Here is a 27,550-nt window from a genome sequence, read left to right on the forward strand (position 1 = left end):
GGGGGCGTTGGGGGCGGTGGGAGGTGGGGGGGGCGCTAAGGCAGTCGGGAGGGGCTGATTGGGCCACTAGATGGGTCTCAGGTCTGGGTGTCTGTGAGCGGCTAGGGTGGGCTCCGGGGGCCCAGGGCACCTGGGGATCTGGGGCACCGACCTCTGACCCGCGGGAGGGGCACCCTTCTGGTAGCGGTGGTAGTTGTTGTTCCCAGTGTCCCTATTATTATCGCTGTTTTGAAATGGGAGCTGGCGGGTTTCGGGCTTTGAGCCGGAGGAGGCGGTGAACCGAGGCTCTGGAGGGAAAGTGGGGGCGCCGGGGTTGCAGGGGGCGCGCGTGGGCTCACAGAGGGGCAGGAATTCGGGGCAGCAGCGCAGGGGGTGTTGTTTGGGGGGGGGGTAGGCGGGCCTGGGGGGGGCCGGTGGGAGGGAAGTGGTGGAGGCTGCAACAGCAGCCCTTGGCCTCAAGGAACAATGTGAGACGTTGCTTGAAATGTTAATTTCCGTTCCTCATTTCATCATTCCCTGGCAGGCGGTAGGGGTGTGTGTGTGTGTGTAGCTGTGTTGTGTGTGTGTGTGTGTGTGTGTGTGTGTGTGTGTGTGTGTGGTTGTGTGGTTTTTGGCCTGGCCTCATGGATTCAGTCCCCTCTCAAAGAGGGATTGTGCTTTTAAATCCGGTATCCCCGCCATGTTGGGGGGGAGTCTTAATTTTTTGAGGTCTGTTCTGTTTCTGGTGCCCCATCCAGGCTTTCTGCTTTCGTTGTGTTTTTGGAAAGCCAGTCTTGTATCCCAGCTTCTAAGGAGTTTTATAAGATTAAGCTGGTCTAAGATTACCCTATGCTTTGAAAACCATATTTTTTTTCTAACATGTAAGATGCAACATACTTAGGTATCATGGTTTCTATAGGTTATGAGACATTTCATATTCGTTTGTAAGAACAGGGTGATTTTGTAAATTTCTCAGTAGAGAAATCAAATCTCAGGCTTTCCTATTACTGTGAGTTTCCTGAAGTGATTTAAACAGTATCCTTAACATTTCGTTTCAACTGAGGAATAAACGTGTGCACAGTTGTTGAATTGCAAGAGTATCTTGGTCCTTTTGGTGGGATGATAAGATGAATTCAGCAAAACAATGAAATATGATATTGCTTGTGGAAAAATGCCTTGAAACCTTTACTATTTTTGGTTTGTACAAACCCAGTCAATGGCATAACTTGGATAGTTCTAAATCAGAGACCCTGAGACTGTTTATTTGACGACTTTGGGACCTTGATATCTTAGTTAATGTTGGCTACCTGGAAGACCTAGAGTTGTGTTGGTGTCCTTTGAGTATGATTGCACAAATACTCTGATATTACTTTGAAACTGTACTTAAAAAAAAAAAAAAAAAGTAAAAATATCTTGCTCAACTTTGATTGTGACCCTGGAATTGGATCCCTATCTTTGGTGTTTCCTCCCCCACCTTCCATTCAGCTGCTGTTCTCTTTCTGTAGTTTCAGGCTTAAGAGCAGGATCTCATTTGATAGGCTGGGCCTCTTGAATGGAATGAGATGGGAGGAAACAAAGACCAAGTTGCTATGACATTTTTCTCTGTTCTTTGTGCATGCCTCTTGAGTTAGTTAAAAAGCTACCCAAAGATATTACTAGGTTTGATCCAAATTGCAAAGTTTCAGAAGTTTTCTGAATTTTTTTTTATTGTAAAACATACACAGCATGACCTGGGGGTGGGTGGGGTAGCAGGAGAGTGGTGGAAGAGGGGAGGTAAATGGGGGGACAGCTGTAATACTTTCAACAATAAAGATAAATTTAAAAAGTACATAACACAATTTACCAGAAGTTTGTTTTTAAAGGTTTCACATAGTTTTGATTCCTCATTTGCTGTTCTAAGTTTGTGTCAGCTTTCTTACTTGAATTTCCACTGTCAGATGTTTTTCTCTAGACCCTGTGTGGACCAGCCATGATAATCGCACTGCACCAGCAGTGTGCCTTTCATCTCTCTAAACCAGATGGGCTGCTTATGACTCGTGGCTGTCATGTTAGTTGTAATTACAGTGTTGATACTGTAGACAAGTAGAACTTTCTACAGATAGAATTAAGGAATATTGAGAATATTTTTCAAGAAGCTTTGTGTACCTTGGATTTTTAAGTATATTTGACTTAGTAAGTTTAGGTTTCATCACATATGTAAAGGAGAGGGTTTTTTTGCATATGGGCAGTGAGCCCATCATCAATTAAATAACATAATTAGGGAGTGTCAGTAAATGCTGGTTCAGAGCATAATCCGCATTTGTTGCCAAAATAAGTGTTTTGATCTGTCTATTACCCTGTATAAGTCCTTTTATCCTTCAAATCGTAAGTGTAATGGATGAGCTTCCTTCAATAGCAAGATATTTGTTAGTTGATAGGTGAAAATGATGATGCATTGCTTGTCTGACCACATGCTGTCAGTTTTATTATTGCTGTATATCAGTGCTCTGTGGGGATTGAGCTTGGCTAGTTGATAAACTATACAAAAATTGAATGAACTCAAATAACTAAAAGTTATTGTCTTGGAGTGTTTTTAGTGTGTGTCCTCTTAATTTGAATTTCAAATGGGATTTTTGTGAAATTCAACTTTTTCAGTTTTATCTTAAAGCTATATGAAAGGGGGTTCAATCCTCAGCTCTTGGAACTCTGGCAATTAGAGATAATCAACATATAAAGCTTTTTTAAGTTTAGGAAATGATCTACTTTAACAACTACTTTGTTAAATCTGATAAAGACATTTCTATTTCTAAATGGTTCTTTACTGTTTCGTGGGTTTTTTTCATGGTATCTTTTAAGCCAGAGTTGGACTCAGCCATAGACTTAAATGTCTGTTTTGTTATTCTTTTGTACTTAACTCCCATTCCACCCTCAAAGTATTTAAGTTTTTCTTTAAATTCGCATTTAGGCCAAATAGTGTTTTTTATTGTTTGATTGATTTTAGAGAGAGTGGGGTTGGGTAGGCTGTAAGCTACCCAACTGTAAGCTTATGATGAGAGAGAGAGAGAGAGAGAGAAAGAGAGAGAGAGAGAGAGAGAAAGAAAGAAAGAAACAGGAAGAGAGAGAGATTTGTTGTTTCATTTGTTTATGCTGTCATTGGTTGATTCTTGTATGTGCCTTGACTGGGGATCTAACCTGCAACAGGGTACGGGGCAACCCCCTAACCAACGGAGCTACCAGGCCAGGGCTACAAATGTTATTTTTATGATGATAATGTCCCAAATGGTTATTAACAATCAAACTTTGGTTGCATGGCCTCTCCTCCCCAACTCCACTCTTTTTTTTTTTTTTAAATTCCTCACCAGAGGATACTTTTCTATTTATCATCAGATAGAGTGGGAGGTAGCGGGGAAGAGAGAGCCAGCAAGAAACATTGAAGTGATAGAGCCACATCGACTGGTTGCTTCCTGCACAACCAGACCAGGGCCAGGGATGAACTGCAGTCGAAGTACATGCCCTTGACTGGAATGGAACCCGAGACTCGTTGTGTGGGCTGACTCTCTAACCACTGAGCCAAACTGGCCAGGGCCAGACTCCATTCTTATCCTGGGTCACTCTGCCTCTGAACTCCTGGTATTTTCATTTCCTAGATTGAACCATGTCTTATTCTTTTATTTATTTTTAATGTTCTTATTTATTTTGGAGAGAGGAAGGGAGAGGGAGAGAGAGAGAGAAACAATTGGCTGCCTCCTGCATGCCCCCTACTGGGGATTGAGCCTGCAACTTGTGCATATGCCCTGATCTGGAATCGAACCTGCGACTTCCTGGAACATGGGATGACGTTCAACCAATTGATCCACACTGCCTGAACCATGTGCCTTATTTTTGTGTGGCCTTAACACTTGCTGATTTGCTGAGTGTCCATCACCTCCCTTGCAAATCTTCCCAGCACCCCCTCCCACCCCAAATCTCAAAAATAACTCCTTAACCTTAGTTAAATATTGCTTCCTCTTAGAGAGCTTCTTAATCATCACTCCCAATGAAAGTGGCCACCTGACCTCATTATAACCACATAGAATTTAAAACAAGTGATCAAATATGTAATGATTGGTTTATGTCTGTCCCTGTGATAGAAAACTAAGCTTATGATGATAGGAATAGTCTCTCTGGCCACCCAGGGCCCAACCTAGGACATGGACACTAGTTGTAGAATTGGCTCAAGAAATATTTATTGAATTGTTTAAAGCATATATATGGAAGTGTTTGAGTAATTTTGACAGGCGAAATTTAGGATTATGAACTTTCATTTACTTGATCAACTAGCAATTATGCTATGTGCATATCAGTCATTTTCCTACTTGTGTTTGTTTTAAGTTTGCCTTTACAGTTTAGATAAAGGTATGGGACATGGCTTTTAAAATTGGCACAGAACAAGAGATAAAGGAAAAGAATAAAGAGGAGGCTGTCTTTGTGGGAAGAAAAAGAATGCTTTCTGTGAAAGCAGTTTTAGTAGGATTGCTGCTTTTGGGGCCATAGTCCAAGGCTCACTTAGTGTAGTTTGTTGCTGCTGCTGCTCACGGGTCATAGGTATTTCATCTAGAATTTTAAGTACCTGGCCACATTTAACAGTAACAGTGGGTTAACACTTTGAAAGTTTTAGCATTTTAAATTATTTTCTGTTAATCCCTCACCCAACAATATGTGTGTTTTTTTTTAATCCTCACCCGAGGATATTTTCCAATTTATCTTCAGATAGAGTGGGAGGTAGGAAGAGAGAGAAACATTGATGTGAGAGGGGCACATCAACTGGTTGCCCCCTGCACAATCCCAACCAGGGCAGGGATGAACTGCAGCCGAGGTATGTGCCCTTGACTGGAATCGAACCTGGGACTTATTGGTCTGCGGGTCGACACTCTAATTGCTGAACCATACCAGCCAGGGTGATGATGTTTTTTTTTTAATTTTCTTTATTTTTATTTTTTAGGGGGAGAGAGAGATTCATGTGAGAGAGAAATATCAATTGGTTGCTTCCTATTCGTGCCCTGACTAGGGCTCGAACCTGCAACCCAGGTATGTGCCCTGACTGGGCATCAAAATCACTACCATTTTGGTGTACAAGATGACGCTCCAACCAACTGAGCAACCCGGCCAGGATGAAAGTTTTAGTATTTTATTATTTATTCATTTTTTAATTTCATAACTGTATTGAAGCAAAAGCCTCGGTTTAAACGTAAATTGCCCAGAATGGAGGTAACCCCTTAATGCCTCTTGTAAGTTTTATCATTTCAATAAAGAAAAGAAATCTCTTTGGAGGCAAATACACCAAAATTGGGTTTTGTATTTTTCTCATGTGTGTTTTATAAATTAAAAAAAAAAATGCTCTGCTGGTGTGGCTCAGTGGATTGAGCATTGTCCCATGGACAGAGAGATCCCTGTTTTGATTCATGCACAGGGCACACGCTATGTTTTTCTCTCCCCCACTCCTTTCCTCTCTCTCTAAAAGTCAATTTAAAAATATTTTTAAGCCCTGGCCGGTTTGGCTCAGCGGTTAGAGCATCGACTTGCGGTCTGGAGAGACCCGGGTTCGGTTCTCGCTAAGGGCATGTACCTTGGTTTCAGTTTGTCCTAGCCCTGGTTGGTCGTGCGGGTGGCAGCCACTCGATGTGTCCCTTTCACGTCGATGTTTCTCTCTCTTTCTCTCTTCCTCTCTCCCTCCCACTCTACCTGAACAAAAAATGGAAAAATGTCCTCGGGTGAGGTTAAAAAAAAACACAAAAATATATATATAGATATATATAGATATAGATATAGATATAGATGAACCTGTTATGTAACTAACAAAATGGCTTCTTTTGAAAAGACTAATGGGAATAATTTAGGTGATAGAGACTTGAGTTCTTGGTTTGGGTACAGAGTTGGATTTGTGTAGTCTAGTAGTAGTATTATTTTTGATTGATCTTCACCAAAAATATTTTTTCATTGATTTTTAGAGTGGGTGGGAGGGAAGGAAGGAGGAGAGAGAGAGAGAGAGAGAGAGAGAGAAAGAAACATCAATATGAGAGAAAGACATTGATTGGTTGCCTCCTGCACGTGCCTGGATGGAATCTGGAATCCAGGATCCGGGGTTGGGGATCAAACCTGCAACCCAGGTAACATGCCCTTGACCAGGAATCCAACCAGCAAGCCCTCTGAAGGACGCTATAATCACTGAGCCACACCGGCCAGGGAGGATTTGTGTGATTTTTAACTCTCTAGGTAGTAATGGATATGAGAAATTACTGAAAAAACTAAAAGAGACCGTTCTAGAACTTGCTGGTTCTGTGAATACAGAGTTAAGTGGGTTTTCAGTGTGAAAGGATGGAAAATCTAATTGCTGGGCCAAGGCTTCTTTGATGCCATATGTCCTGAGTTGTGTTGTGCCCCCACCCCGCCCCAATTGAGGTGGTTTTCAGGAGCGATGTTACAGTGTCCATACTGCCTGGCCGAGGGTAAGACCCAAGTTTCCACTTCTGCCCTTGGTATCTGTGCAGTGAATTATTTATTATCCCGAAAATCTATAGACACTCCTTTTTCATTTGTAAAGAAACCAATGTGCACCTGTTCACTATATTAAAATGTCAGCCCTTTTCAACATAAAACAATTTTGATCACTTAGATCAGAATTTTTTGTCAAGGTTAAATAAAATTCATAAAATCTCCCTCTCCCCCAATGAGTTGTTTAACTCTAAAAAAAATTCTGATCTTTAAGAATGTCTGGAATTGCAATTTAACTTGTAAATGCTTAATAACTTTCAGGTTATTTTTAACTCTAAAATGTAGCAAATAGACTTCTTTTCTGAGCTCATTAATAATAAGTATCCCTTCTTTCCTCCCAATGGTAGTCTTCAGACTGAATGCTAATGTCCTGAAATAATGCATATTTCTAAATAATGAGAAGATTGCATAGGGTGATTGGTTTATAAGGCTTTGGCTAAAGTTATGATTAGTTTTTCCATTGTATTCATATACAGCAAAATAAAAAAGACTTTCATTTAATTTTGGGTGATAATGTAAACTTGAGATCATTATGGTTATACTGTGTAAATTATCTAAAATAGAGAGGGTGAGAGAAGCAGTGAGGAACCTTGTTACTCTTAAATTAAGCCTTGCTAGTATTTACCACATTTCCAAATGTGGTTTTACATCCTGTAAAGCAGGAAGTAAAAAAAAAAAAAAACAATAAAAAAAAAAACCCCAAAGCAATACTCTTGAAGGAATTAACTTAAAAAAATTACTAAAATGCCTGGATAATTACAAGATGTGCAGAACTCTTAAAAAAAAAAAAAATTGTGCCTTTTTGGTTGATTACAAAAAAGAAAGCCTGGCCTGTAGGGGTCTGGAATTTTGAAGAACTTGCAGTGTTAGGTTACTGTTCTGCAACCCCTTGGGTGATTTTGATTTTAAGGAAAGTTTAGACTTTGTGAATTTTTTCTTTGTTGGAGATAAATGATTTGCTCCAAATGTAGTTAGATTACCCACATAGGTATTTTCAATACTTTGAGAATAGTCTGTTTGAAATTTGAAGCTTAGTTTACTGCTTAACATACACATACACACATATGTTGTTATTGATTTTTTCAGAGAGAGAGGAAGAGAGAGAGAGAGAGAAACATTGATGTGAGAGAGAAACATCAAACAGCTGCCTCCTGCACACCCCCTACTGGGGATGGAGCCTACAACCCTGGCATGTGCCCTGACTGGTAATCAGTCTGGGACCACTCAGTCCATGGAACCATGCTCAATCCAATGAGCCACACTGGCCTGACACTGCTGAATATATTAAATATGCTATAACTCTGAAAATATTTTCTTATAGAAATTTTTACCCCCTTACACATGAGAAGGGTAATCTTTGAATTGTCTTTTATTTTTTAATATGGAACTTAGAAAAGCAATGTGTCTTTTCACTCACAGATTAAGTAATTTTCAGCAGATGTAACTTTAATGAAATTTACATGCAAACTTTGTTTTTCTTTGGTGAAGAAATTAGATCTGATTTTGCTGAACTTGGTTTTTTTATCAGATGACTGACCAATGAAGACTATGTTGAAACAATGACTTGAATTAAAAAAAAAAGGATAGGATATTTTAGTAAAGACCAGTGGCACAATGAAGTTTTAGAAAGTTGGGGAGAAAAATCTCTGTCCTAGAATTTTAACTATAGCCTCTCCTTTTCCTTTTCCTTGATAGCTTTCTTCTTAGCCCCCAAATACGTTCTCTCAAGGGGTGTGTTAGAGGAGGTGACATAGGAGGTTGTGAGGGTGGAAGGAAAACATATGCTCTCAGGATTTGGAGAAACTGATTTAAAAAAATATTTTAGTGTTTTCTGTTGCTGCTGTAACAAATTAGTGCCTTAAAACAATGCAAATTTATTATTTTACGGTTCCGTAGATAAACCTGACATGGATTTCAGTGGACTAAAATCAAGGTGTTCGGGGCTGGTTCCTTCCGAAGGCTCTGTGGGAGATTGTTTTCTGGGCTCTTCCATTTTTTAAAAGATGCTGTTCACATTCATTGGCCCTTTTCTCCATCCTTAAAGCCAGCAATGTTGTCTCTCTCTGACCTTCCAAAGTCACATCTCCTCCCCCACTCTCTTCTGCCTTCCTCTTACACTTTTAAGGTCCTTTGTTTTTTTTATCCTCATTCGTGGACATTTTTGCATTTATCTTCAGATAGAGTGGGAGGGAGAAAGCGGGGAAGAGAGAAAGAGAGAAACATTGATGTGAGAGAGACACCACATGACCCCAACTGGGGGCCAGGGACAAACTGCAGCTGAGGTGCATGCCCTTAGCAGAAACCGAACACGGGACTCTCTGGTCCTCAGGCTGATGCTCTAACCGCTAAGCCAAACTGACCGGGGCCAGGATCTTTGTGATTATATCGAGCTTACCTGGATAATCCAAGATACTCTTCCTATCTTCTGATGAGTAACCTTAATTCCACCTGCTATCTTTTTTTTTCTTTATTGATTGTAGAGAGAGAGGAAAGGAGAGGGAGAGAGAGATAGAAACATCAATTAACCGCCTCCTGCATGCCCCCCACTAGGGATCGGGCCCACAACTTCAGTATGTGCCCTGACCAGGAATCCAACCAACCGGTGATTTCTTGGTGCACGGGTAGGTGCTCAACCAGTGAGCCACACTGGCAGGGCTCCATTATATTCTTTATCCAGGTCTTTAGGATTAACCTGTTACATAACAATAGTAAGGTTGTCCACACTAAGAAATTATCATTGGTATCTTACTATTTTTTTTAATCCTTACCCCAGGATATGTTTTTGATTTCAGAGAGAGAAGGAGAGAGAGAGAGAGAAACTGATTGATTGCCTCCTGTATGTACCCTGATGAGACTTAACCCAAAACCTAGACATGTGCCCTGACTGGGAATGGAACCCACAACCTTTTTGGTGTACAGGCTGACACTCCAATCAATTGAGCTACCCAGTCAGGGCTGGTATGTTACTAGTAAATAAACTCCAGACTTCATTTGAACTTTACCTGTTCTTTTTTGTTTAAAAAATTTTTTTTCTTTTGTTGATGTTAGAAAGGAAAGAAATAGAAACACTGGTGAGCGAGAACATAGATTGGCCACCTCCTGAATGCCCCCCACTGGGGATTGGGCCCACAAATGGGGCATGTGCCCTGACCAGGAATTGAACCAGCAACCTCTTGGTGAATGGGCCGACGCCTTAACCGCTGAGTCAAACCGGCCAGGATACCTGTTCTGCTTTTACTAGTCCAGGATCCCACATTGCATTTATTTATTTTTTATTTTTTTATTTAAAAAAAAAAAAAAAGTATATTGTCCTGGCCCGTTTTGCTCAGTGGTTAGAGCGTCGGCCTGTGGTCCAGAAAGACTGGGTTTGGTTGCTGCTAAGGGCACGTACCTCAGTTGCAGTTTGTCCCCGACCCTGGTTGGGTTGCGTGGGAGGCAGCCACTTGATGTGTCCCTTTCATGTCAATGTTTCTCTCTCTCCCCCTCCCTTTTTCCCACTCTGTCTGAACAAAAGATGGGAAAATGTGCTCGGCTGAGGATTAAAAAATAAAAAAATAAAAAAGTGTGTTTATTGAGTTTTTTAGAGAGAAAGGAATGAATTGGGAGAAAGAGGAACGTCATTGAGAGAAAATCATTGATCAGCTGCCTCCTGCATACCCTTTACTGAGGATTGAGCCCGAAACCCAGGCATGTGCCCTGACTGGGAATAATAGAATAGGTGACCTCTTGGTACACAGGAAGATGCCCAGCCGACTGAGCCACACTAGTTGGGCCCCACATTGCATTTAGTTGTCATGTCTTCTTACTGCCCTCCTGTCTTAACAGTTTCTCAGTCTTTCTTGATTTTTTATGACCTTGTATATTTTTAAGAGTATGATCTTTGTTTTTTTATGTCTTGGTTACTGTTTACCCATTTAGCACACTTGTAAGCACTGTATAGCTGATGTCTGGTTTATCTGACTAGTTTTCCAAGTGTGGACTGTTGTATAGTGGGAGAAAACTTTTGTGTCTTTTTGCAACTGGAATGAGTTACATGTTTTAGGAAGGGGGTTTCTAAGACTAGACAAACTTAGCTTTTTCCCTACTAATACTGATTTAGTCACATTTATTGGTTGCTCACTATTGGTTGTATAAGGTTGTACTGTAGAAACAGATGACTGAGACATAGCCCTGACCTGAGATTGGGGAGAAAGAGATGCACTTAGAGAGGGAAAGCATATTTGGCTCTCTAATCTGGGAGATGTTAATGGAGAAAGAGCTATTTAAGAATCAGTGCTGCCCAGCCGGTATGGCTCAGTGGTTGAGCATTGACCCATGCACCAATATGTCACCGGTTTGATTCTCGGTCAGGGCACATGCCTAGGTTGTAGGCCAAATCCCCAGTGGGGAGCGTGCAGGAGGTGGCCATTGATGTTCTCTTTCATCGATGTTTCTATCTCTCTTCCCCTCTCTCTAAAATCAATAATAAAAATAAAAAAAATCAGTGCACCCTGCCTGGTTTGGCCCAATGGTTAAAAGCATCGGCCTGTGGACTGAAGGGTCTTGGAATCGTTTTTCGGTCAAGGACATGTGGCATGGATTGTAGGTTTGACCTCCAGCCCTATTGGGGTCATGCAGGAGGCAACCAGTCGATATGTCTCTCTCGAATTGATGTTTCTCTCTCTTCCTCCCTCAATCCCTCCGTCCCTTCCACTTGGTCTTTAAAAAATCAATGGAAAAATATCCTTGGGTGAGGATTAACAACAACAACAACAAAGAATTGATGCAATGTCAGTGTGAGAGAGCAGGGTGAGGCCATTGTAGACTAAGAAGGCTCTGGACAAAGGCTGGGAGGTGGGATGTAACTTGAGAATGTCAGCTAGACCTGTTTGAACATGGAGCCCATGAAAGAAAATGGTAGCAGATAAAGCTAGGAAAACGGACTGTAGTCACATTGTATGGGACTTGGAAGGATGATGCCTGTACTTGGTCTGCTGAGGAGGAGGCATTACATTGTCTGTAGCAGGACATGATGTGTCACAGTCTGACAGTGGTGGACAGGTCAGATGAAACTCAGTGACAGGTGGTGGAAGGCTTTGCAGTACTCCTGTTCCTAAACTTGGGATATCAAGAAAGGAGTGGCTTCTAGGAATTTAGTGGAGAGAGAATCATCTCAGGTTGGTCACTGCTTATTCAAGGAGGTGATTATAAGGTCACTTTTGTCGTCTAGTTTGTTTCCTTTACCCCCACCATTCTCTGTTTTTTCGTGAATATTGGGTTTAAAATGTGTCTCACTAGAAACACTATTATAGAAGGTAGGAAGACCATTTTCTAGGGAAAAATGTAAAACAACCTGTTAGAAATGGATGAAGGGGCTTAACATTTTTTATGGGGCTAATACTTGAATTCAGATGAATGGCAAAAATGCCCATCCCAGAAAAGTGCCTGAGGAGTGAAGTGCATAAAATAGAACCAGGATGGAGGCCCGGCAGTGAGGGAGGAATGCCTCTGGCAAGAGGAGGAGGAGCTCTCATGAGAATAGCAGTGTGGGCTAACAGGTTCCTAAGAGGATCAAGAGAATCTTGAAACAGGGAGGGGACTCTTAAAGTGGCCTGCATGGGCAAGTTGTAAGGACTTAATGGTGTTTCTTAGCTAAGAAGTGTTTATATAAAAATGCTTGTAAATGACAGGATAACTTGATTCAGAGTGGACAGAATGGGGCAAACAAGTGATGTGCAGTTTTGTAAGAGGATGGGGCAAAAGGGATGTGGAAGAGAGGGCTGGAAGGGGAGACTAGGACACGGTGCTGACTTTTCTATCTTGTGCCTGCTCGATGCCATACTCCATCTCTGCACTGTGATAAGCCTGAATGCCCCTGGCTTTGTGATACTTACAGTTTGGAGGGAGAAATGGACAGCTTGGTAAGGAGAGAGAATGCTCTCTAGGAAGTCTGATAGGCAGAGGCCAAGAGCCTGGGAACAATGACGTTTTTGAGCTCAGCAGACATTTAGTTTGAATGCCTCTTATGAGTAAGACAGTTTGGTCCTTGCCCTCAAGCAGTTTATTTTAGTATAAACTGCAGGCCAAGGATAGTAGTTTGGGGTCCATATAGGAGGGGCTAGAGATTTTGGGGTCTGGAGAAGTAGTTAGCCTGCTGGTGGAGGTTACGTGGAAGGAAGAACAGGGATTTTGTTAATTTGCTTGAATTCAGTTAGGCTTCATCTTGGACTTGTGTTTGTTTTATATTTTCCATAGTTCTATGTATATACATGAGTAGATATGTAATCAATATTTGCTTGAAAGATCAATCTTAAACGTTAAAAAAGGGCTTATGTCCTGAGAAAGAGGTAATACCTGGCAAGAAATACATAATACTCTGCCCTGGTTGGGTAGCTCAGTTGGCTAGAGCATCATCCTGACACGTCAAGGTTGTAGATTGGATCTCCGGTCAGGGCACATACAAGAGGCAACCAATGAATGCATAAATAAGTGGAACAACAAATCAATGTTTCTGTTTCTCTCAAATCACTCAATAAAATTTTTTTAAAAATGCATAATACTCTATGCAAGAAACATGTAATACTTTTAAATCTGTTCCAAACGTATTAACTAGTGTGAGAATATTTGTGATTTGCTTCTAGTCAATAGAATGTAGCCTTTATCCTGATCTATCTCATAGCATTGTTTATCATGTGTTGTGACCCTAAGAACTTTGTCCTTTGTCTGTGGGCAGGCAGTGGTAAAACTCAAGCATCTGGCTTAGGGAACCTTTGATTGATGGCTGTCTCCATTGGCTCTACTGTTTCTTTTGGGGCCTTGAATTGCATATAATTTAATTGAAGATGCAGAAATAAATGGAGAGCAAAAGTAAATGTTTTGGTCAGCCTGACTTTTGCAAGTGTCCAGGACAAGGTGCACTTGAAGGGAGTTGCCTCAGGGCCAGGCCTGTGTGTGGTGTACTAACTTTGTTGTCTTTATTTTGACTTCACTGTTCTGCTAAATTCTTTTTGTTACCAATCCCTCTGTAACATTAAAACATTTTACCTTTCACTGGTTGACAACAGCTGTTTATCTGAAGGAGAGGACTGGTTTTTACAGTTGTTATACTGTCACAGGGCTAACAACCATTGTCCTTTCTTGACCAGCAGACCACATTTAGAAGCTACAGAGCAGTTTAATGTTGATCTGGAAGTTATTGGGGATGGGACACAGGACTCAGGGCAAGTCTCGGGCAGTTACTGCACTTCTGTTTAAATTTTATAAAATTTATTGAAGCCAAACAGGATCTGAGGTTTGCTTGTTACTGTTTCTTTGTCCAGGATGCTTTTGTGGACTGTGCTTTTAGTGATGTAGGTTACATAAAAATAATTTAAACCCTGGCCGGTTTGGCTCAGCAGGTTCAAGTTTCGGCCTGCGGTCCAGAGAGACGAGGGTTCACTTCCCGCTTGGGGCATGTTACTTCGGTTGCAGTTTGTCCCCGGCCCTGGTTGGGTGGTGTGGGTGGCAGCCGCTCGATATGTCCCTTTCACATCGATGTTTCTCTCGCTGTCTCTCCCTCCCACTCTATCTGAACAAAAAATGGGAAAAAGTGTCCTCAGGTGAGAATAAAAATAAATAAATAAATAATTTAAGATCAGTGGATAATCAAAGCTGCTTGGCTTCCAAGTGTTTACAGCTGGGGCTGAAGTCATTCTGTCCTGGGCTGTTGGGTTTAAGGTGAACGGAAACACTTGTTTTATTTTATTTATTTATTTTTTATCCTCATCCGAGAACATTTTTCCATTTTTGTTCAGATAGAGTGGGAAGTCTGAGAGAGAGAGAGAGAGAAACATCGATGTGAAAGGGACACATCGAGTGGCTGCCACCCACACGACCCAACCAGGGCCGGGGACAAACTGCAACTGAGGTACATGCCCTTAGCAGGAACCAAACCCGAGTCTAACTGCTCTAACTGCTAAGCCAAACTGGCCAGGGCTGAAGGGAAACACTTCCTGCCCTCCTTCATCCTCAGATGGTGCTCTTTTAATGAAGTAGTTTACGGACTAAAGTTGTAAGGGATTTTGAACCATCGTATTTTAAATGGTAGATGCAGGGGTACCAGATATATGCTACTGTGTTTCCAAACTTTAACTGGATTTTAAAATGACAGCTTTAGACCTCTTGGGGGAGTTTATAAGTTGACATGTAAAGGAAGGAGCAGAGAATTCTAGCAAACAGAATAATGTTAACGTGTTTATTCTGTGCATGGTCTGGCATGCAGGTTTTAATTCCAGCCCATACTTCCCTTTATATGGTTTAAGAGTTGGAACTAGAACTTGTGTTTTTACCAACAACAAAAAGGGTACTTTTAAACATTCCAATGTAAATATTTGTTAATGGTGGCTAAATTTCCTAAACTGGAGCTTTTACTGATGAAATTGTAATTTTGTCATCTAATAAGATTTAGAGCTGATAGACAATCCTCCCCCAAGGACTTTTTTTTTTTTTTTTTCCCTTTGCATTTAAGATAGAGCAGGAGGGAGAGAGGGAGAAACATCAATGTGAGAGAGACATATTGAGTGGTCGCCACCCACACGACCCCAACCGGGGCTGGGGACAAACTGCAACTGAGGTACGTGCTCTTAGCGGGAACCGGACCAGGATTCTCTGGTTTGCGGGCTGACGCTCTAACTGCTGAGCCAAACTGGCCAGGGCCATTTATTTTTTCTGAATTAAATATATTCACAGTTTGACTTGGAAGCAAAGCATGTAATTCAGAGACATAGACACTCATTATTATTAAAAAACAAAATTTTTTTTCCTTTACTGATTTTTAGAGAGAGGGAGAGGGAGAGAGAGAAAGAAACATCGATGAGAGAGAACATCGACTGGCCGCCTCCTGCATGCCCCACACTGGGGATTGGGCCCACAACCTGGGCATGTGCCCTGACCGTGAATCAAACTGACCTCTTGGTGCATGGGTTGATGCTTAACCACTGACTCACACTGGCTGGACAACACACTCATTATTAGTTGATAATTGTTTGATGATGTTGATTTCCATAAATAGATTCTTCTAGTATTGCTCACTGCATCTTGGGAGAAAAGGTCCCCCCTCAGCCAGTGGTTCTCCCTGGCTCCTGTCATAGGGGAAAGCATGCCATTTCCTTGCCTGATGGCCCCAGTGTGTGGCTGGTATATTCCGGCAGGTGGAGCATGGTGTGGGTGAGACAGTGGTTTTAGGTTTTATTCCCATATGGACGTATTTCTCAAATGTTCAAATTTGATTAAGTAATAAAAATTACTCTTTGGAATGTAAAATGTAAAAGTCAAGTCCATTTAAGATGTTGGTAAATTAATATTTTAGTGTTAACATTATGTTATCATTTTTGTTCTTCTTGTTTTATGGACCTTTTTTTTTTAAAAAAATCCTCACCCGAGGATACTTTTTCAAGTATCCTAAGATAGAGTGGGAGGGAGAGAGAGAGAAAGAGAGAGAAACATCGACGTGAGAGAGACACATCAACTGGCTACCTCCCACACCACCCTGACAAGGGCCAGGGATGAACCACAACTGGGGTATGTGCCCTTGGTCAGAATGGAACCCACAACTCTTTGGTCTGCTGGCCTCTGCTCCTACCGCTGAGCCAAACCGGCCAGGGCTGGACCTTTCCTTAATAAGTTCATGTACAGCAAAATAAACCATCAACAAAGTGAAAAGATAGCCTACAGAATGGGAGAAAAATATCTGCAAACTATATACCTGGTAAGGGTCAAAATATCCAAAATATATAAAGTCATACAACTCAATAGCAAAAAATACAAAATAACCCAATTAAAAAACAGGCAAAGGACCTGAATAGACATCTCTCCAAAGAAGATATAAGAAAGCCCAACATGAAAAGATGCTCAGCATCATCAGTTATTAGGAAAATGTAAATTAAAATCACAGTGAGATATCACCTCACAGTTTTTAGAACATCCCTCATTAAAAAATATGAGATAAATGTTTGCAAAGATGTGGAGATGGACTGATGGGAATGTAAATTTGTTTAGCTACTATGGAAAATAGTATGGAGGATCCTCAAAAAATTAAAGGAACTACCTTACAGGGGTTGGCAAAAGTAGGTTTATAGTTGTGAGTACAAGAAAAAAGTTTATTTTTGTTTTATTATAATCATAACCTGTGTGTCTTTTTACATACAGTTGTAAACTTACTTTTTTTTCATTCCTCACCTGAGGACATTTTTCCATTTAATGTCAGATAGCGTGGGAGGGAGGGAGTGAGAGAGAGAGAGAGAGAGAGAGAGAGACAGAGAGAGAGACAGAGACAGAGACAGAGAGAAAGAAATATCCATGTGATAAGAGTCACATCCACTGGCTGCCTCCCGCATGACCTGATCAGGGCCGGGGACGAACCACTACTGAGTTGTATGTGCCCTTGACCAGAATCAAGCCCACAACTCTTTCGTCCACAGGGCAACATTCTAACTGCTGAGCCTAACTGGCCGGGGCTGTAAACTTACTTTTGCTCACCCCTGTATGATCCAGTAATTCTACTTCTGGGATTATCCAGAGGAAACAAAAACAATAACTCAAAAATATATCTATACCTCTATGTTTATAGTAGCATTAATCTTAATAGCCAGGACATGGAAACAACCTAAGTGTCCATTCATGGTTGAATGGATGGATAAAGGAGTTGTGGTATATATATACAATGGAATATTATCAGCCATAAAAAAGGAGGAAATCACCATTTGTGACAACCTGGATGGACCTTGAAAACATTATACTAAGTAAAATAAGTCAGACAGAGTAAGAAAAAACTATATGATATGAAGAATCTAAAAAAAAAAATAAACCAAACCAAAAAAAAACCCAAACTCAAAGATAGCAGATTTTTAGTAACCAGACATATAGAGGTGGGTAGAGGGAGGGAGAATTAGAGGAATGAGGGAGGGAGAATTAGAGGAATGTGGTCATAAGATACATTCTTTCAGTTATAAAACAAATAATTCCTGGAGATGTATTGTACAACATAACGACTATAGAGTTCTTGTCACAAGGAGAACATTTTCCCCCCTTTTAAAAAAATTGTATCTATATGAGAAGATAGATGTTATCCAAACCTATTGTGGTAATCATTTCACAGTAAATATAAAGCAAACCATCATGCTATATGCCTTAAACTTATACAGTGATGTATGCCAATTTTTCAGTAAAACTGGAAAAAAATTAAAAGGCATTCACTACAAGGTTGAGGTAGTACTCACTTAGTACCAGTAATATAATTTTAAAAACTTGTGAGCAGCCCTGGTTGGTATTGCTCAGTGGTTAGTGTTGGCTTGCACACTGAAGGGTTGAGGGTTCAGTTCCCAGTCAAGGGCACATACCTGGGTGCATCCTTGGTTGGGGCACCTATGGGGACAACCAATCAATGTGTGTGTCACATCAGTGTTTCTCTCCACGTCTCCATCTCTCTCTCCCTCCCTAAATCCCTCCTCCCTTCCACTATCTCTAAAAATCAATGGAAAAAATATCCTCAGGTGAGGATTAATAAAAAAACAAAACAAAGAATAAAAAACCCTGAGTAGTCCTGGCTCCTGTGTATGCCTCAGTTGGTGGGGTGTCATCCTGCCCAGCTTTCAGGCCCAGTCCCCAGTAGGGGTGTGTGCAGAAGGTTTCTCTCTTCACTGTTTCTTTTTCTCTTAAAAAACAAAACAACCCCCCCCCCCAAAAAAAAACAAAAATAAGAAAACCTGTGAGGAGGGGGATGTCCTGACCCCTTGGAGGGTTTTGGTGTCTTCCACAGAATTTTGTGCAGCCTCTCCCTTTGACTACTAGGCTCTCTCCTCTATCTTATGTCATTGTTGCTGGCATGTTAGTTTTATCTGTTATGTGCCTTTCCTTTGAAAGGTAATTAAAAAGGTACACACTCACATGTCTATAAACTGAATATATTCAAAAGCAAATATCAAGTGTTGATTCATTAAGGAAGTAGATTTTTCAGGCTGCTTTAAATACCCCTCAGTTTTTGTTTTTGTTTTTGTTTTAAATGTGTCATTCTTTTTTTTTTTCTTAAATTTTTTCCCTTTATTGATTTTAGAGAGAGAGGAAGTGAGAGGGGGAGAGAGAGAGATACATCGATGAGAGAGAACATCAGATCAGGCCCACAACCATGGCATGTGTCCTGCCTGGGAATTGAACTGGTGACTTCTTGGTGCATGGGTCAATGCTCAACCACTGAGCTACACCAGTGGGTCAGCCCTCAGTTTTATTAAAAGTAATTTCTGAGTAGTGAGAAATTTTTTATATCAAGTCACATTTGTTTTACACAGGAGACAAAACTGCCTTGTAATTAATGTTTTTCTAGTTAGCTATACTTTGAGTTTGGTTATATGACACCCAAAACTCTTAACGACCATGCTTCTCAAGGTACTGAGTGTTGGGTGGGGGACCCACTGGGAATAGGGGGACGCTATCCATGAAGTTATCAAAGGTGGTGAATGTTTAGCTGGTGTGGGGTCATTTATATGAGGGCCCAAGTGTATCACTGTAGGATGGCTCAGTTCAGACCTGTTTAGCTTTTCAGACTGTCTCATCCTGGAAAACTTCGGAATAGTCAAGGTTTCATTCTGTTGCGGTGTGATTGATGTTAGAGTTGTGGGAACAAGCCTGGCTCACTGGTTGAACATCGTCCCATGCACCAAGAGGCCACCAGTTCAATTTCTGGTCAGGGCACAATCCCAGGTTGTGGGCCCAATCCCTAGTGGGGGGCATGCAGGAGGTGGCCAGTCGATGTTCTCTCTCATTAATGTTTCTATCTCCCTCTCCCTTCCCCTCTCTCTAAAATCAATAAAGGAAAGAAAATTGTTTAGATTTATAGGAATAAGAAGTTTTCATTAAGCATCAAAAATTGTTTATGAGAAGTACTAATGAGAAATATGATAGGAAGAAGCTGCCACTTATAGCCGGATGATGAAGTGAATGGTTTGAGAATGGCTTTCCTTCAGCCAACAGGTGGAAGAAGAGTATGGTCTGAAGGCAGAGCAGCCTCCAGCTGGTGTTGAGCAAGGATGAAAGGGACACTTGTGGATGCTGTTTGGCTGCTTACGTGAGTAGGACATGCAGGTTGCTTCTGGAGGGAAGTCAGTCAGACCTGATCTCTTTGGAACTTAGTGTGCTAGGGAAATGTTCATGTGTGGGAAGGAGACATCATATCATGTTGGTTAACATGTAGGGGTCTTTTAAAAAAGGTTTTTAAAAACTGATTTTAGAGAGAGGAACATCAGTGGCAGTAGGAGGCTGCCTCTTGTACGCCCCCTACTGGGATCAAGACTGCAACCTAGGCATCGAACCTGTGACCTCTTGGTGCATGGGAAGATGCTCAACCAATTGAGCCACACTGGCCAGGGCAACATGTAGGGGTTTTTATTTACTATTGTGATGTTTGGAACAGGAGGTCTTATTTTCAGTTTGGCTTTACTTATCTTCTAGTTGTTGGCTCCCTCTTTTTTATTGTTGGAATCAGAGTGTATGGTAGGGTGATTGTTCCTATGTGCATTTCTGTTTGTCCAATTCTGGCCATAAAAATAGGGTCCTCGCCCTGGCCGGTTTGGCTCAGTGGTTAGAGCGTTGGCCTGCGGTCTGGTTCCCGCTAAGGGCACGTACCTCATTTGCAGTTTGTCCTCGGCCCTGGTTGGGTCGTGTGGGTGGCAGCCACTCGATGTGACCCTTTCACATCGATGTTTCTCTCCCTCCCACTCTGGCTGAACAAAAAATAGAAAAATGTCCTCGGGTGAGGACCAAAAAAAAAAAAAAATAGGGTCCTCGAGTCATGGGGATGTTTCATGGTCTGTGCCTGCCAATCAGTCCTGAGGGCCCTATGTGTGTGCTACTCCCTAAAGTCCAAGTTCAGGTGGCAGAGCAGGCCCACTGCTGCTGCTGTGCACTGGTCCTGTGGGTCCTCACAAAGTCTGCAGTTAGGAACTATAGTCAAACAAAAGCAACTTAAGCACTGTTCACACTAAGCCATTTTTTTCCTTTAAAAAAAAATTTTTTTTAAGCCATAATGAATTGGAAATAAAATAATAGATTTCGGTAAACAAATATGAGGTCCAATTTTTTTTTTTAATCCTCATCCAAAGAGATATATATTTGCATTTATCTTCAGATAGAGCGGGAAGGGGCGGGGAGAAGAGAAACATCGATGTGAGAGAGACACATCGACTGGTTGCCACCCACACGACCCCAATCGGGGTCCGAGGATAAACCGCAACCAAGGTACGTGACCTTAGTGGGAACTGAACCTAGGACTCTGGTCCGCAGGCCGAAACTCTTAACTGCTAAGCCAAACTGGCCAGGGTGAGATCCAATTATTAACATTTAAAATTTATCAATTATTTAATATTTCCAAAACTGTTTTACTGTGACCTTTTTTTTTTTTTTTTTAATCATGGTTAATCATACCAAAGGCCAAAGATGTGCTGTCACCAGTGTTCTGAAAACCTGGTGCCAAAAGAACAAATGCACATTAGGGACAGAGAAAGGATGACTGGCGATATTCCCCTTACAACTTCTCTAATGCTCTGACATTCAGTGGGGGCAAATCACAGAGTGTTGAGGAAGAAAGGGGATAATTTTGAGTCCTTATTATCAAGAAAATTTAATGTTTCTTGCTAATAGCTAAGCACCTTATATCAGGCATATTAATTCAATGGAAGTATTTCTAGATGTAGTGGAAATAAGCTAGTTAAGAGAATGGTTTTCCTCTACTTAGAAATTATACCCATGCTTTCTAGGAATATTTTATAAAGTTCATCACTGTGTTGATTCTGCCTTTTGTTAATTTTTAGCTAGAGCCCTCTCTTTGTTGTAGAGTTGGGGGCTTGTGACCTTGATCTACATATTCATAAATTATTCTTACTCTTCTTTTATATTTTATATTGTGATAAAATATAAATAACATAAATATTACCATTTTCAACCACTTTTAAGTATCCAAAATAGTGGCATTAATAACATTCACAATGTTGTATAATCATTACCACTCTTTCTAGAACTTTTCAACAGTAAACAGAAACTGTATCCATTGAATAATAATTCTTCATTTTTCTCCCCCTAGTCCCTGATAACCACCATTCTACTTTTTGTCTCTATGAATTCGACTACTCTGGGTACTTCATAAAGTGGAAGAGTATAGTATTTTTGTGTTTTGTATGTCTGGCTTATTTCACGTAGCATATTTTCTTCAAGGATTATCCATGTTGTAGCAGAATTTTCTTCCTTTTTAAGGCTGAATAATATTCCATTGTATGTAAATACCAATTTTGTTTGTTTATTTGTTGATGAACACTTGGTTGTTTCCATGTTTTGGCTATTGTGAGCAATGCTGCTGTGAAAACGGGAGTGCAAATATCTGTTCACTTTCCTACTTTCAGTTCTTTAGGGTGTATACTCAGAAGTGGAATTGATGGATCATATGGTAGTTCTGTGTTCAACTTTTTGAGGAACTGCCAAACTTTTTTCCATAGTGACTGTACCAGTAACACTTTTTTAAAAAAAGTAGCATTCATTTTTGACTTTTTATTATAAAATGCGGAAAAGTAGACAGAATGGTAAAACGAACATCCTGTATTTATTATACCATATTTCCTTTTTTGTTATTTTGTTTAAGGTTTTTGTTTTTTTTTAATTCTCACCTGAGGACATTTCTTTATTTTTTGTTCAGATAGAGTGGGAGGGAGAAAGAGGAAGAGAGAGAGAGAGAGAAACATCAATGTGAAAGGGACACATCAGGTGGTTGCCACCCACATGACCCAACCAGGGCCTGGGACAAACCGCAACCGAGGTACATGCCCTTAGTGGGAACCAAACCCAGGTCTCTCTGGACCACAGGCCGATGCTCTAATGGCTGAGCCAAACCGAACAGGGCTGTGGAAGTATTTTAAAACAAACTACAAATCTACAATTTAACAGAATAAACAATAATTCCCTATCATCTAATACCTAGTTTAAAGAGTACTTTTTTAAAAATTAGATTTTAGTGAGAGAGGAAGGGAGAGGGAGAGAGGGATAGAAACATTGATGAGAGAGAAGATTGATTGGCAACCTCCTGCATGCCCCCCACTGGAGATTTGGCCCACAACCTGGGCATGTGCCCTGACTGGGAATTGAACCGATGACCTCTTGGTGCATGGTTCGGTGCTCAACCACTGAGCCACACCGGCTAGGCTAAAGAGTGCTTTTATTAATTGATTTTGTAAGCATGTATTAGTCCAGTAAACTTGAGGGGAAAAAAATTCAGCCTGGCCGGTGTGGCTCAGTGGATTGAGCATTGTTTCATGGACTGAGAGGTCTTGGTTCAATTCCTGGTCAGGGCACATGCCTGGGTTGTGGGCTTGATCCCCAGTAGGGGGCATACAGGATGCAGCAGATGGATGTTTCTCCTTCCTCTCTCTCTCTGTCTCTGGGAAAAAAAAATCAATGAAAACATATTAAAAAAATAATTCAATGTTTTCTTCTCCCCCCCAATTTTTTAGTATGATAAATTTCAGAAATATGCAGAAGGTAGGTACTACATTGATCAACCGTGTCCTACCATCTAGATACAACCCTTGTTAACATTGTGCCATGTTTGTTTTGTTTGTCATGTATAAATGTTGCCTGAAAATTTGGAAGTAAGGTATAGACCTCATGATACTGCATCTGTTTTTCTTTTTTTTTATTACGTTTTTATTGATTTTTGGGGGGAGGGAGGTAGAGAAACATCAATCTATTGAATCCACACCATGGGATGACATTGAACCAACTGAGCCACCCAGCCAAGGCATCACACTGCATCTTTAGGACATCTTCATAAAATTATAGTCTTCTGTGTCACATCGCACTTAAGGGAATCATGTTGCACAATATAGTCCATTAGGTCCATAATTAAACCCTGGCTGGCTTAAGCATGCCTTTCACTTGATTGTTTTTAGTATCCTTTAGTGTCAGATAGCCCTCCTGCTTTGTTTTTTCTCATGAGTCCAGACCATCATCTGTAGATGAGAGTGCATTCTTGAGTTGTCTGGCTTTTTCAAAGTTGTGTGGTTTAACTTGTTCCTCTGTTCTGTGTTTCCTGTAAACTAGAAGTTATGTTGGAAGGCTTGATTAGAGTTTGATTAAACATTTTTACCTTCACGGGTAAATTTTTTTGGTTTAGAGTATTGACATGGTGACAAAGGATCAACCCATAGATTACTTCTTGGTTGCAGAGGAACACATGTATCTTTACAGTGGGAAGAAGACCTGGTTGTCTCCACCTTAACCAAGTGGTCAAACTCAGCATCACTAATACTGAGTCAGCATTATCTATGAAATATTCTTACATAATTTTTTTTTTTTTTTTTTTTTTACCCTCACCCGAGGATATTTTTCCATTTTTTTTTTTGTACAGATAGAGCGGAAGGGAGAGAGAGGAAGGAGAGAGAGAAAGAAACATCGACATGAAGGGACACATCGAGTGGCTGCCACCCACACGACCAACCAGGGCCGGGGACAAACTGCAACCGAAGTACATGCCCTTAGCGGGAACCGAACCCAGGTCTCTCTGGACCTCAGGCCGACGCTCTAACCGCTGAGCCAAACTGGCCAGGGCTCTTACATAATGTTTAACCTGAGTCTGTATTAATGAGTACATTCAATGATGAAGCCTAATTAGAGTCCAATTTGGAGTAAGAGAACATAATGGCTTTTAAAAAATGTTTATGTCGCTCGGCTAGTGTGTCTCATTGAGCATCATTCTGTGCAAGGGTCTCTGGTTCAATTCTCTGGTCAGGGCACATGCCTGGGTTTCAGGCTCCATCCCCAGTAGGGGGCCTATAGGAGACAGCCTATCTGTGTTTCTCTCTCTCCCTTCCTTCCTTACTCTCTAAAATCAATAAAAACATATTTGTTTATGTTGCCTGGCTGTTGTGGCTCAGTTGTTTTGGTCATCATCATCTACACTGAAAGGTGGCTGGTTTAATTCCTGGTCAGTACAAATACTCGGGTTTCAGATTTGATCCCCAGTTGGGACATGAACGGTAGTCAAAGCAATCAAAGTTTATGTCAGTTATACCTAAATTAAAAAACTGTTTTGAGGACCCTTGGATATTTAAGTATGAAGTAGATATCAGATGATGTTAGTTAATAGTTATTAATTTGCTGCCGATGTGGCTCACTAGTTGAGCGTTGACCCATGCATCAAGAGGTCACTGGTTTGACTCCCAGTCAGGGCACATGGGGGCATGCAAGAGGCGGCCAGTCTATGTTCTCTCTCATTGATGTTTCTCTCTCTTCCTCTCCCTAAAGTCAATAAAGAAAAAAAATTTTTTAAATTAATTTGTTTAGGTATGATGATGATTTTTGTGGTTTTGTTGATTATTCTTTGCTTAGCAATATATAAATAGATTGGAGACAAAATGTGAACCCTTGAGTCTGGGTGAGGGACCTACTTGACACATGTGCATGTGCGCACTGTGCTAGTTTGTCACCTTTTCTACATTTCACATTTTAATATAAAAATATTGAAAAAAATCCCCTGGCCTAGTGGCTCAGTTGATTGGAGCATTGTCCCGCACACCAAAAGGTGGTGGGTTTGATCCCCAGTCAGGGCTCATATGGGAGGCAACTGATTGCTGTTTCTCTCTCACATTGGTGTTTCTCTTTTTCTTCCCACTTTCTCCCTCTCTAAAAGCAATAAAAACATACACAGTTGTCCCTTGTTTATCACGCTTAATCCCTTCCAGACTCTAGCAGTTGCACCTGGCGTTGAAGGATTCCTGGGGTGCTTGAATACATAGGCCTACAGTCCATACGTACAGTAATTTTAATTTTAATTGTAATACAGGGGTGTATAATTGACTCACACAACTGAGCATGCGCTGCGCCGTATCATTTTCACTGTGTCAATCAACGTTTTAGTGAATGTATTTGAAAAAACCGCGATAGAGTGAAGCTGTGAAATGGCGAGGGATGACTGTACTAGGGTGAGGATTAAAAGTTTGTTTTTTCTTTTTTTTTATCCTCACCCGATGATATTTTTCTTTCTTTTTTTTTTTCGGTACATGCCCCTAGCGGGAACCAAACCCAGGACTCTGATCCGCAGGCCAATGCTCCAACCACTGAGCCAAACTAACCAGGTCCGGAAGACATTTTTGTTCAAATAGAGCAGGAAGGAGAGAGGGAGGAAAAGAGAGAGAGAGAGAGAGAGAGAGAGACATTGATGTGAGAGAAACACATCGACTGGCTGCCACCCACAGAACCCCATGGGGCTGGGGACAAACTGCAATCAAGGTATGCGCCCCTGTCGGGAACCAAAACCCAGGACTCTCTGGTCTGCTGGCTGACCCTTTAACTGCTGAGCCAAACTGGCTAGGGCTGTTTTTTCTTTTATCCTCACCTGAGGACATTTTTCCATTTTTGTTCACATAGAATGGGAGGGAGAGAGGGGAAGAGAGAGAGAGAGACAGAAACATCGATGTGAAAAGGACACATTGAGTGGCTGCCTCCCTCACGACCCCAACCAGGGTTGGGGACAAACTGCAACCAAGGTACATGCCCTTGACCAGAATTGATCCCACGACGCATTGATCCGCGGGCTAATACTCTTAACCGCTAAGCCAAACTGGCCAATGCAATGATTAAAATTTTAAAAAATATTGGAAAAATACTTTGTAGGTGAGGCTTATATATTTCATATTACACCTGTTTCCTGAGATATCAATTTGACATGGTAAATTATTTTCTTCCAATTCTCCTTTTTCCCCCATTGACACCCTCCTCCCATTCTCCCCCCACCCTGCCCGTCCCCAGCTTTGTTGTCTATGTCCATTATTTACATATACATGCATATAAGTTCTGTGGTTTATCTCCCCCCCCTTCTGAGTTTTGTCTGTCTGTACCCTACTTCTATGTCTCTAGGTCTATTTTGTTCATCAGTTTGTTTTGTTCATTATATTCCACAAATAAATGATATCATGTGATATAGTCATTCCTTGCTGCTGCTTGTTTCAACTTTCGCAGCTTCACTCTGTCTCAGTTTTTCAAATATATTCATTAAAAAGTTGATCGAGACAGTGAAAATGATACAGCGCGTGCTCAGTTGTCTGGTCAATTATACACACCTGTATTACAATTAAAATTAAAATTACTTGTCCTGGCTGGTTTGGCTCAGCGGTTAGAGTGTTGGCCCACAGTCCAGAGAGACCTGGGTTTGGTTTTCGCTAAGGAAACGTACCTTGGTTGCAGTTTGTCCCCGGCCCTGGTTGGGTCATACGGGTGGCAGTCACTCGATGTGTCCCTTTCACGTTGATGTTTCTCTCTCTCTTCCTCTCACTCTCTCCCACTCTGTCTCAACAAAAATGGAAAAATGTCCTTGGGTGAGGATAAAAAAATTTTTTTAATTACTGTACGTATGGACTGTGGACCCCTATGTATTTGAGCACCCCAGGAATCCTTCAAAGTCAGGTGCAACGGCTAGAGTCTGGAACAATTAACCACAATAAACGAGGGACAGCTGTGTGTGTTTTTCTCTGCTTGGCTTGTTTTGCATTGGATAACACTCTTCAGGTCCTTCCATGTCATCTCAAAGGATAAGAGATCTATCTTTCTTACAGCTGCATAGTATTCCATTGTGTATATTTACTACAGCTTTTTTATTCACTCATTTGTTGATGGATACTTGGGCTGTTTCCAGATCCTAGCTATTGTAAATGGTGCTGCTATGAACATAGGGATACATATATTCTTTCTGATTGGTATTTCAGGCTTCTTAGGGTATATTCCTAAGAAGGATCACTGGGTCAAATGGCAGTTAAGTTTTTAGTTTTTTGTTTTTTTTTTTATCCTCACTCAAGGACATTTTTCCATTTTTTGTTCAGATAGAGTGGGAGGGAGAGAGAAGAAGAAGAGAGAGAGAGAGAAACATCTACGTGAAAGGGACACATCGAGTGGTTGCCACCCACACGACCCATCCAGGGCCGGGGACAAACTGCAACTGAGGTATGCGCTTTTAGCGGGAACCGAACCCAGGTCTCTCTGGACCAAAAACCGACGCTCTAACTGCTGAGCCAAACCA

At 41.2% G+C, this 27,550-nt stretch overlaps 1 protein-coding gene across 2 annotated transcripts in view; it reads left to right on the plus strand.

Annotated features, from left to right (window-relative positions):
- The first annotated feature begins 467 nt into the window (after window positions 1-467).
- Window positions 468-27,550, plus strand: part of ANKRD11 (ankyrin repeat domain 11) — a 230,768-nt gene continuing 203,685 nt past the window's right edge. The window contains exon 1 of one of the 2 annotated variants that reach the window (XM_036275401.1): window positions 468-526. The gene's annotated coding sequence lies outside the window, so the exon portion shown is untranslated. Of the gene's footprint in view, window positions 527-19,236; window positions 19,565-27,550 lie in introns of those variants that run through there. The other variant, XM_036275400.1, reaches the window with a different exon arrangement.

Source organism: Molossus molossus, unplaced genomic scaffold, assembly GCF_014108415.1.
Source record: "Molossus molossus isolate mMolMol1 unplaced genomic scaffold, mMolMol1.p scaffold_m16_p_21, whole genome shotgun sequence".
Lineage (NCBI taxonomy): Eukaryota > Metazoa > Chordata > Mammalia > Chiroptera > Molossidae > Molossus > Molossus molossus.